Below are 12,115 nucleotides of genomic sequence, written 5' to 3'. Positions count from 1 at the left end.
AAAATTGCAGAGTCCCAGTTTTAGTGGTAGCTCCTATACCTTCCTGAATTTTACCTCTAGGATCCCCACGAGGTCTGGGTAGAGTGAACAATGAAGAAAAATTCCCTTTTGCCAGTAGGGAGAAAGAAAAATTGCCATTTAAAAATATGCCTAGAGCATTCTGTTCTACTTAACAACAGCAAAAAAATGCCCTCAAGGAAAATCATTTAACCAGAATCTGACCACATTGAGTTTATCCAGAGCAAGAGCAAACTAGAGGAAAAAATTACCCAACTCCAGTCATTTTCTAAGCTAAATCAGAACATGGCAATCAGTACACAGTGTCTGCACATCCATCAAAAACTCCAGTCACTTCTTGCCTTCATGTTTTACCTTGTGGGGAGGGCAGAAAGTAAGAAACAATTGATAAACCCTCAGCACCAAGGCTATCTAAAAGACTGAGACATTATTATAAGATTATATAATATTTCTCCTCTCCCAACCTTACCACCACATCAATAGGGTTTCTCTATTATAACTAAGAGGATTACAACTGAAAGAATCACATGCCCAAAATATTATTTAAGAATTCTCTAGGAAAACCCAAAGACGAAAAGGGGAGACAGGCAGTAGGATGGCAGAGGAAATGTTAGCAAGTGTAAGTTCTCCAACTTTATTCTTGTTTTGCAAGATTATTTTGGCTGTTTTCATACCCAAACAATCCCCTATTAATTTGAGAATCACTTATTCCATTTTAAATTAAAAAAAATTGAATTTTGGAAAGGATTGCATTGAATCTGTAGATTTATTTGAGTAGTGTTGGACTCTTGCTAATATAAAGTCCATGAACATGGGATGTCTCTCATGTAACTACATCTTCCTTGATTTCTTTCAGCAGTGTTTTATTTTTTCTGTAATCAACTCTTTCACCTTCTTGTTTAAAGGTATTAGTATTTTATTTGTTTTTATGTGATTGTAAACACAATTATTTTCTTAATTTGCTTCATGGGTGGCTTATTTCTGGTATATAGAAATACAATTTATTTTGTGCATTAATCTTGTACCCTACAACTTTGCTCAATTTTGTGTTTTAGCAGTAATAGCTTTCTTGTGGATTCCTTTAGGTTTTCTACATATAGCATTATGTCATGTGCAGAAAGAATTTGACTTCTTCCTCTTCAATTAGAATGCCTTTTATTATTTTTTTTTCTTTCATAATTCTTGGGCTAGAACTTCCAATACAATGTTGAATAGCAGTGGTTAAATAGGCAGCTTTGTCTTATTCCTAATATTAAGAGCAAATATTTCAGCTTTTCACTATAGATATGGTGCCAGCCAGAGGTTTTCCTCAGTCTTTCAGGTAGCTCCAAAACTAGTTAGATGGGAGCTATGCAAACATGATATGTTATAGTTAAGTTATTTCCTACTTTGCCTGTTATCAGGGACCAGGTTTATTCATTGGGAGTGTGGGCTGCTGTCTTAAGACTACCTATGAGCTGTGGAAAGAGTAGGGCAAGGGAAAGTAAAATTGGCATAAAGTCTTCTTACTATTTTAAGTTTCTTTTTCTTGATTCAGCATTCACTTTGTTGTGGTAAACCTTTGACTGTTTTCAAGAGTTCTGGTAAACTTGGTTTTTACAATTTCTGCTTCTTTTGGTTTTCCTGTGGAGAGACAGTAGTTTAGAGCTGCCCACTCTGCCGTTAACTGATGTTACATTCTACAAGAGGGTTATTTTTTAATTTTAAAAAAATTGACAATACATTAAGGCTGAAGAAAAGAGTGAGCTGAAGAAAAGTGATCACTTTTACCTCTCAACTCAATAGATCCAATTCTTATGGGAGATGAGAGCTAAATGACAGATCTTTAGATTCATGTGTGATTTTGAATATTTTTTTAACTTAAAGAAATTAGACTAAAGCAAGAAGAACTACGGAACATTGCTAATCAGATATTATTATTAGTTTTTAAGTGTGCTCAGGGAAAAAGTTAAAGATTCAGGGAAATTTGGAATTCAATAAATGAAGATTTTTAAAAGATGGGAGTTTAGACTTAAAGCAACAATATGTTTTATATAAAATATTTGAAGGTTGATTGAAATATTATTTTATTCTGTAAGAATGAAAAAGAAAAACAAAACTGGTGCATTCCTTTTTGGGGAGAGTGTAGAATAAGGAATACACTCAAACACTTTTAATGGAATATACATATTTGGAATAAATTGAGAAGTTTTAATCTTAACTTAAAATACATATTCCCTTTGACTCAGCAATTATATTCTATGTCTCTCTATTCTTTCAGTAGTGAAAAAGGAGGTATGTATAAGGGTGTTCATTCCAGCCTTCTTTGTGAAGCAACAATGACAAGTCTACTTAAAAGTCCAGTAATACGTTAACAAGTGAACACACTACCCACAAACCAGATGTTAATTGAATCATATACACTAAGTGCATGTTCCTCTGTTTATGTATTTATATAAGCACAAAAAGTCTGAAAGGATCCACACCAAACATTTAATTTTCATTCACCTTCAAGGATGAGCTGGGAGACTAGAACTTTCATTTTTTTTAATACTTCAGATGTATCTATATACCATTAAAAGAAAAACTTTAGACAAATTAAAGTTAGCAGAGTTTGAGCAAAGAATGAATTGCAAATCGGGAAAGCCTCAAACCAGAATAGGATTAGAGCAACTCTGGCACTGCCACATGGTCAGAGGGGATTTATGGACAAAGAAAAACAAAATAACATACAGAAAATAGAAGGCTGATACAGAAACAGTGGAGTTGGTTACAGCTTAGTGTTTGCCTCATTTGAATACTGTTTAAATAATTGGCTCCGTGTGATTTGCCCAAAGTTGGTAATTGCTACAAGAGTACCGTATAGTCTGTTTATACATCCAGCTAGGTTACGGTTCACTGTGTATGGAGGAACCTTTAGGCCAAATTTAAAATATGTAAGGAAGAAACTTTGAGCTGAACTTAACAGTAATTTCAGCTTTTTTACAATGTTAGTGACTTACTGCTTAATTTTTTAAAATAATAGTTAATAATTTTAATTATGATTATAACAGTAAAGAACAATATCATTGTTACCCATCACCAACTCTAAAAAGATATATTAATTGTCAACCTTTCTGATGAGGAGTATAATATGGCAGGTGTCTAACTTAAGCTTATATTCAGCAACCATGGCTAAAATTTGGACTTTTTAAAAAAGCTACGTAATTTCTATTTGGTGAAAAACATGCATCCTTTCCCTTCCTCTACTTTTTTTTCTTTTTTCCCCTACCCACAACTAGACTAAAATAATGAAGCTCATTTGGCATATAAGTAAGCTCCTTTTCAAGTCATCTCAGTTTTTTAATTCCATTTAAAAATCGCTTACTACTTTCTTTTTTTTTTTTTTTTGAAGGTAAATATTTTAATAATAAAAGATTCAGGAATGAGAATTTTCTGATTGCACAATGAAGAACAATACAATTTGCTCATGCCATTGGCAATACTTGTCAAATAAAACCATATAGTTTGTGAACAGGAAGTGTATTAACACCACTTTTTTTTCAAAGATGTACACATGAAATCCATAAAATCAGAGTGAAAATTTATCAAGCATATGCATGCTTTTCTGGTGAACTTACTAAACCAAGAGTCTAGTTACTCAATTCTGAATCATGGCAAAAATATATTTATCAAGTTACTGCAAGATTAGCTGGGCACAAATAAACTGTCTGCTATTTTTTTAAGTATAGTAAAAGAACTAAGAATCGATGCTGTCTTCTAAAGGGACAGAGACCAATTTTAGTAATCTCATCTGTTTCAATGTATGTATGTATAAAAACAAGACTTCTACAACTTAAAGCCATTGAGTGCAACAATGACCAGAAACAAACTTGGTAAAGCCATTCTATGATATTTCATGATTGCTCTGCCTGTCCATTTTTGTGTCAAGCTATTCTCACAGCAAAGACTGTAAACATCTGTATTAGTTTGCTAGGGCTGCCAAGACAAAATACCATAGGCAGAGTCGCTTAAACAACAGAAATGTATTTATCACAGTTCTGGAGGCTGGGAAGTCCAAGATCAAGGTGTCATCATGGTTGGTTTCTACCGAAGCCTCTGTTCTTGGCTTGCAGATGGCCACCTTCTCACTGTTTCCTCATATGATCTTTCTCAGTGCTGGTACTACTTTCTTTAATAAATATCTTGTAAGCCCGGCATGTGATTTTTCTTCCACTGTGTTAACACATGATCTCTGACACAATTTTATGGTGATCATAAAATCTACACCACCTTCTAAATATTTTTGGCAGTTTTTCCACATGAACTGTAGAAGTGTGTGTACTCACTAAGAAGTAAAACTTTTACTTCAGGAATCAACTATATCTGTATGATTTTGCTCCCTATGTTCTGCTTCATAACCTACCATTCACGCATTGTCCTGTCACTAATGATTCCCTGAGCATTTTCTGATGATGTCATCCTACACCCAACTAATCTGTTTTTTTTTTTTTTTAGTACTAGCAGTTCTGTTGCATAGAAACAGTTAAAGTGGCTAACATCACTTTCTGCAGTAATAAGAGGATTTTTAAAATTTCAATGAATTGCTTTAAGTATGATCTTCAGATCAAACTATTTCTCTTCTTCGGCTTCCTGTTGCCATCCTCAGTCAGTATGCATTACACATAGTATGAATCGTTAAGAGTTTCCATTTTGTTTGTGCAGTTTCTGGCAATCAAGGACCAGACTGATTTCAGAGCCATTGATTGAAGTAGCTATAGACATTAAAATTAGTTGAAGATTTAAGTATACTTTGTCTCCAAGTGCTTAAATTACCGTTCAATTTTGATTAAAACTTTTAGTAGTTACAATAAAAATAAAGCAACTTAACTTAAATATGTGCCAATTACATCCCTCTTGAAGAAAATGCTCCAAACCCAGAAATTTCTTGTATTTAAACATTCTCATTTTAATGTGTTTGTACCTATAAATCTTGTATTTATAGATAATTTCAGAAACACATGGTATGAATAGACAAATGAGTAATTATTCCAGAATGTATGTACAATTTACGTGCAGAAGTAAATGTATGTACAATTTACTTGCAGAAGTATTTTACAATACTTATTTCAGAAATCTGTATAGAAAAATGGAGCCCTAACATCAAGCAACATCATAGGTGAATGTCCTGCAAATTATTACAGGGTAAGATTGGGAAATGTTGAAATAAGAATATGACATAAGATGCTATTAAAATAACCATGACATTCCTACATATGCTACAACACCCCTATATTTCTTTAATGTAGGCATTCTTGACTTATACTTTTATATATAAGACTAGGGTTATCCTTATCAGAGCTCAAATATTATTAGCATGGATGCAAAAATGGCTACAAATTTTCCTTTTTGACCAAGTTGAGTGAATAGGTAAGCACTATGACAAACACACATTTTAAAACAAGGAAACTTCTAGTATTTATAAATTAGATTTCTATTTAAGGCTATTCATGATAATCAGGTTATCAGCCTGATTTGTCATATCCCAAGTTCCATTCAAGTACTCAATAAAAGCACAAAAAACTACAAAAGTAAAGCAGTGAAAACCACAGATGTGAAACAACTTGGTCACCTGCCAGGATATGGGGAAGACACTCACTAATACAATGGTGTAGTTAGACAGGCAGCCTGAGTGTATCGATGAAGAAACTTGGCCCCTTCTATATCACCTGCTCATAGGTTTATGGTAGACATCTACTCTGACAGGTCCTAAAGCAACCAGTACTGCCTCACTCTCATAAGCCCAAAGGTGGACTGTCTGTCTCTATTCTACTGGAAATAACAATTCCTGGTATACAACATGAAGATGAGGGTCATAAAAGCAGAAAATACTGGAAATTATAGTTTTCTATATACTGAATATAGTCAAATAACAATGACATAGTGCCTATGATAGAAATTTTTCTCGTAAGAAAAAAAAGCAAACAAGCAAATAAAAATATCTGTACAGCGATGATAAAATAGTCCTTCCTTATGTTCAATGAAACCATGCCTTCTGATAGCCTACTACTCTGTCACTTACTAGCTATGTGATTTTTACCAAGTTATTTATGCTTTCTGAGCCTCAGTTTCATTTTAAAGATATATATAAGAGGACTCATAGGCTTATATTAATAGTGAGAAAAATGTATTAAAGTTTCTTGTGTAGAATTTGGTACATATTAGGTGTCCAATACATCCCAATCCACATTCTTTACCTTCTTGTGACATATTGACCATATTTGTAGCATTGTTATGTACCCAGTATATGTTAGAACTACTTTCCTGGAACTGTCATCTAATATTCCTACCATGAGAAATCCAGTTAAGGAAATAATCAGATTTTAGAAACTGTTAATTCATATAGATGCTTCCTGAAACATCATTCACAGTAGTTAAAATGTAAATATTTTAAGTATGTAAAAATAGACAAATATGATGAAATATCATAAGGCTATTAAAAGTACAATTATGGAAAGTTTTTGGTAGCATGGGAAAATGCTAAATTTAAAATGTTACGTGTTTGTGCATATAAAGATAAGGTATTGCACACTTAAAAATTTAAGAGGATAGATCTTATGCTAAGTATTCTTATCAGAAACAACATCAACAAAGGGACACAGGAAACTTTAGGAATTGATGTATATGTTTATTATCTTGATTGAGGTGATGGTAACTACCTTGAATGTATACATATGTCCAAAGTGTATAAATTATGAAGTGTTTGCTGTATAATTATTATACCTAAATAAAGCTTTAAAAAGATGTTAAACACTTGAATAAAAAGAAAATTAACTTTAATAATGTTATGGGTAAAGTACAATAAACAGTTTGTGTAAGTAAAAAATTATATTGCAACAACTGGAAAAAATATTAAAATGTTAATGTTTGTTTTGAGTAGTAGGAGAGAGAGTCACTGTATTTAGATGCAATTCTCTTCTGTGATGTTCACATTTTTGAAAAGACCTATCTATCTCTATATATACACACACAAATTTTTGTAATAAAATTTTTATTAAAATAAATATAGAAGAGTAACGACTATATATCTCATGTCATATAACTTTTCCTGAGTGTTACTCTAGACACCTGTGTTAGTGGGGTAGGGCTGCCATAGGAAAGTGCCATCAACTGTACAACTTAAACCACAGAAATTTACTTTTTCACAGTCTTGCAGCCTAGAAGTCTGAGTGCTGGTGTTGGCAAGGTTGGCTTTGTCTGAGACCTTTCTTCTTGGCTTGAAGTTTCCATCTTCTCCCTGTGTCTTCGCATGGTCTTCTCTCTGTACACAATCATGTCTATGTCCTAATTTCCTCTTTTGCTAAGGACACCAGTCACACTGGATTAGGGTCCACCATAGTGACTACATTTTAACTTAATTATTTCTTTAAAGATTCTCTCTTCAAACGCAGACACATTCTGAATTACTGGAATTCAGGACTTCAGCTTATGAATTTGGGAGGACACAATTCAGCCCATAATACTCTACCTTCTGCCCCGCCAAATGAATGTTTGTCTCACATGTAAAATATATGCACCCTTTCAAAATAACCCAAAACAAAAGTTTTAGCCCATTTCAGAATAAATGTAAGACCAAAGTCTCATCGAAATATCTAAATCAGGAATGGGTGAGACTTTAAGTATGATTTATTCTGAGGGAAAATTTCTCTCCAGCTGTGAACCCATGAAACAAGACAAATTATCAGTGTTCAAAATGCAATTGTGAGACAGTTATAGAATAATTATTGTCATTCCAATAGGGTGAAATTGTAAATAACAATGGGGTCATGGGCCTCAAGCAAGTCCAAAACCTATCAGGGAAAATTCCATTATGTTTTAAGGTTCAAGAATAATCCTCTTAGGCTTGATGCTCTGTTCTCTAGGCCCATCTGTGTGGCCCTGCCTCCCAGGTTCACCATGGCAACAGCCCCATCCCCTGAATCTGTGCTCTCTGTGCCAGTTATGCCAACCTCTGAACTACCTTCAAGATTATCTTTCCCTTTTCTTGAAGGATAATTTATGTTCACAGTTGGATATCTCTACTGACGATCTTGTAGAATCACAGAAATCCAACAACCTTCCTTCATTTAGTCTCATCTGTGTTCTGTTCAGTTCAAGTTGGCATTATTTGTGCCAGTATAAAATTCTCAAAAACATTGTTGAGCTCCCATGCAATTCACTAGGGTCCATGCTCTCAGTTGAAAGGATCCTCCAACAGATCGTTTTGGATAATCACATTTTGGCTTCTGCTGAGATAGTTGATTGGACCCACGAGACACACTCATAAATCTTTTTAGCAAATTTTTGTTTAGCCACAACCTTGTTTTTTCTCCACAACATGCTTTCTCATTTTTTGAAATATTGGATAGGCTGACAACTCTGGAGATCTTCACATTCTGTTATATTTTGTGTGTGCTTAACAATTCATATTAATATATATGAATGAAATATATATATATAAATGAAATATTATTCAGCCCTAAAAAGGAATGAGATCTTACCATTTGCCATGACTTGGACGAGACTGGAGGACATTATCCTAAGTGAAATAAACCAGACACAAAAATATTGCATTATCTCACTTATATGTGGAGTCTAAAATAAAATCAAATATACACAGATAGTGAACAGTGGTTACCAGGCAAGGGAAAGGGAACTGGGAAATGTAGGTCAGAAGATACAAAGTAGTATATATGTAGGATGAAAAAAATCTAGAGATCGAATTGTAACATGAGAACTATAGACAATAGAATCATAATGTATTTTGAGTTCCTTCTAAATGAGAAGATATTAGCTGCTCTAGCCATGAAAACACACATAATAAGTAAGTATCTTGGTGAGTTGCTTGGTGAGTTTATTTGATTCAACATAGTAACCTTTTTACTCTCTCTATAAATCCATTAACATTATGTTGTGTACCTTAAATATACACAATAAAATAATTTTGAAAAATATAAACATTTATTTTTAAAAAATTCTTCAGTTGATGTCTCTTCTCTCACATTTTACCATAAGCAGAATGGAGAAACCAGATTGCATCTTAAAACGTTTGCTTAGAAATCTGCTCAGCTAAATATTCGAATTTATTGCTTATAAGTTCTACTTTCCACAAAACACTAGAACACAATTTGGCCAAGATCTTTGCCACTGTATAATGAGGATCACCTTTCCTCTAGTTTCCAGTAACACATTGCACATTTTCATCTGAGACCTCATGAGAAGCACCTTTAATGTTCACGTAACCATTGTTTTCATGATGATATATGTATTCTCTAACACAATAAAAGCTTTCTCTATACCTCTCCTCTTTTCTTTCTGAGTCTTTGCAAGAATCACCTTTAACATCCATATTATTCTCACATCTTCAGAGCAATCTAGGCTTTTTCTAACATGCACTTACAAACTCTTCTAGCCTCCATCCATTATGCTATTCCAAAGCCAAATCCATATTTTTATTTATTATTACAGTAGCAGCCCACTTTCCAATATCGAAATTTATGTCAGTTTGACAGAGCAGCTATAAAATATTCCACAGATTTAGTGACTTACATAACACAATTTTATATTATTTTTTCATAGTCCTGGAGCCTAGAAATCCAGAACTCGGTGTTTGCAGAGCTAGTTTCTTCTGAGGCCTCTCTTCTTGGGCTTGTACGTGGCTGTCCTCTCCCTGTGTCTTTACATGGTCTTCCCTCTGTACAAATACATTTCTGTGTCCTAATTGCCTCTTCTGACAAGGACAACAGTCATATTGAATTAAGACCTATCTTTATTATCTCATTTTAACCTTATTACCACTTAAAAGATTCTCTCTCCAAATGCAGTCACATTGTGAAGTACTGAAGGTTAGGACTTTAACATATACATTTGGGAAAACACAAGTTAGCTTATAACTGCAGCCTTTGTTAGATTATTATCACTTACCTGACCTTAATTCCTACTTCATAAAAAATTAATGGTCATCAACAAAATAGAGATAGCATCATTTAGTCAACTAATTTCCTTTTTTATCCCCTCTGCTGTGTAGTACCTTTGTGACCTTGGCCAAGATAAACACTCTCAGCCACAGTTTCCTGACTTGCAAAATAAGGATGATAATACCTGTCTCATAGAATTATTGAGCATATTAAATGCAATATTATAGAAAAGTAACCTATTTTGGAGTCTGATCACAGTAAATATTAAACAAAAATCACTTCCTTTTTTTTCTTCTGTTAGTGACAACTGCTTCAATATCATCATCTCAACTATGGAATGAATCCACATTCATCCTCTTTCCCTTCCTCTGTTTTCTAAGACAAAGTCCTCCACCCATGTTCTCAGTTCCACGAACTCCAGCCTTTCTTGGTAGTTGATATCATGAAGATAAACTTGAATATTTTGTATTACATGTCTGGGACTCACAGCTGTGTGACCTTGGGACTTTCAGCTAATTGTTCTGAGCTCAGTTTCTAATTTATAGAATAAAGCTAATAATACATGCCTCATAGGATTGTTGTGCTTGGTACAGGTGCCAAGCCTCAGTAAATATTTCTTGAATGAATACTGATAATAACAAAGACCATTTATTGAACATTTATTATATGCCAGGCAGTGCACTAAGTATTTTGCATATCTTACTTGATTCAATTTTCATGAAGACCATAGCAAGTGAATCAATAAATTCTCCCTATTTTGCTTAAGCTAATGCAGCATGGTCTTCTTCATTGTATAACCAAAGACCCCTTACTAATATAGTAATTGAGTCTATTTTTTAACGTTCTTACAGAAATATAATTTGCAATACAATGTCCACCAAGGACCGTATAATATTTCTTGATATATATTTTATTTCTATTTTGAATCCAATGCCATAAAATATTTTTTGCAAAAATGAACACTATTTTTATGTACAGCCCCAAATCCACAGTGTATAGTGCTAATATAATGCCATCACTTGTAACAAGAGAACAAGAGACAGCCTGAAATGACAGAAGATCTACATCAAAAGATTGAAAGTTAGAAAAAGTACCAAAGAACTAAACCATACTTTATTCCTTCTGAAATGAGTTATATTCACACACACACACACACACACACACACTCACACACACACACACAGTAAAAGGTCTTTTTTCATTCTTGTTAGAAATTTTAATTTTTTTTGTATTTTTTATAGCTTCTAATTTTTTCTTTTAAAATATTCTAATTTATCATCCTGCTGTGGCCCATTCCTAACAATGAATACGGAGTGTAAAAACAGTTGGCCATATTGAAAGAAACAATCTCTCATCCTAAATAAAAAGAGGTATAACCCACATTATTGTGTGTTCTCAAGACATTTGCATTTTCCATAGTGCCCTGTTAGCTTAAACACAAAACTGCCACTGTGGCTACTGTATACCACTCAAATGATATTTTATTCATGGATCTTACTCCTTCTCGTCTCTCTGCAGAGTGTAAATATTTAAGGACTAAAGCTGACCAGAGGAACACTTTAGGGAAAGTCAATTTGTCATCTTTATTCTTCCTCTAGCTTCTCTTTGAGCTCATCGTAATAACCCTCAAGAGCACACTTCCTCTACAGTGACTAACTTCTTCTCACCTCTTAAATACCTTTTAAATACTCTCCCTTCACTCACAGCGTCATCTATACTCCAACCACAATGACATTTCTAAAATTTAAGGTAAAAATTTTCTTTGTGCCTACCGCATTTAAAACCCACTAAACACCTCTCACTATTGACTTCAGGATAAAATTCAAATTCTTTAGTTGGCAAGCAACATTCTCCATGTTCTGTCTCTTCCCTTTACTTTGTCTTATCAAACGCTCACAAGAACCCTGCCTCAGAGCTGTGAACCTGCTGGAATGCTCTGTTTATGATGTCAAAATGTCTTGCCCCTTCATTTACTTCTAGTCTTTGTTCAATTATCACTTGCTAGGACCCAAGATCTGGATTAGAATGAGGGAAATGAAGTGCCGAGGACACATAATTTAAGGAGAAATTTGTTCCCAGACTTGTGAAAGTACAGTGTTGGCTACAGAGAATTAGTGCCTTCTTACATTTTGTGTTCTGATGATTTTCCTTGCCTCACCCTAGCCCCAGCCTTCCTGGCATTT

General features: G+C 33.9%; 1 non-coding gene across 1 annotated transcript; it reads right to left on the bottom strand.

The window, feature by feature from the left end:
* Positions 1–292: 292 nt before the first annotated feature.
* On the bottom strand, positions 293–357 carry LOC118150807 (small nucleolar RNA SNORD43). The gene has a single exon (XR_004738941.1). It is a non-coding gene; the product is annotated as a small nucleolar RNA SNORD43 (small nucleolar RNA).
* Between the last annotated feature and the right edge of the window lie 11,758 nt (positions 358–12,115).

This window comes from Callithrix jacchus, chromosome X (genome assembly GCF_049354715.1).
Source record: "Callithrix jacchus isolate 240 chromosome X, calJac240_pri, whole genome shotgun sequence".
Classification (NCBI taxonomy): domain Eukaryota; kingdom Metazoa; phylum Chordata; class Mammalia; order Primates; family Cebidae; genus Callithrix; species Callithrix jacchus.
Note: the sequence above shows the minus strand (reverse complement) of the source record. Positions and strands in the feature narration are given on the sequence as shown.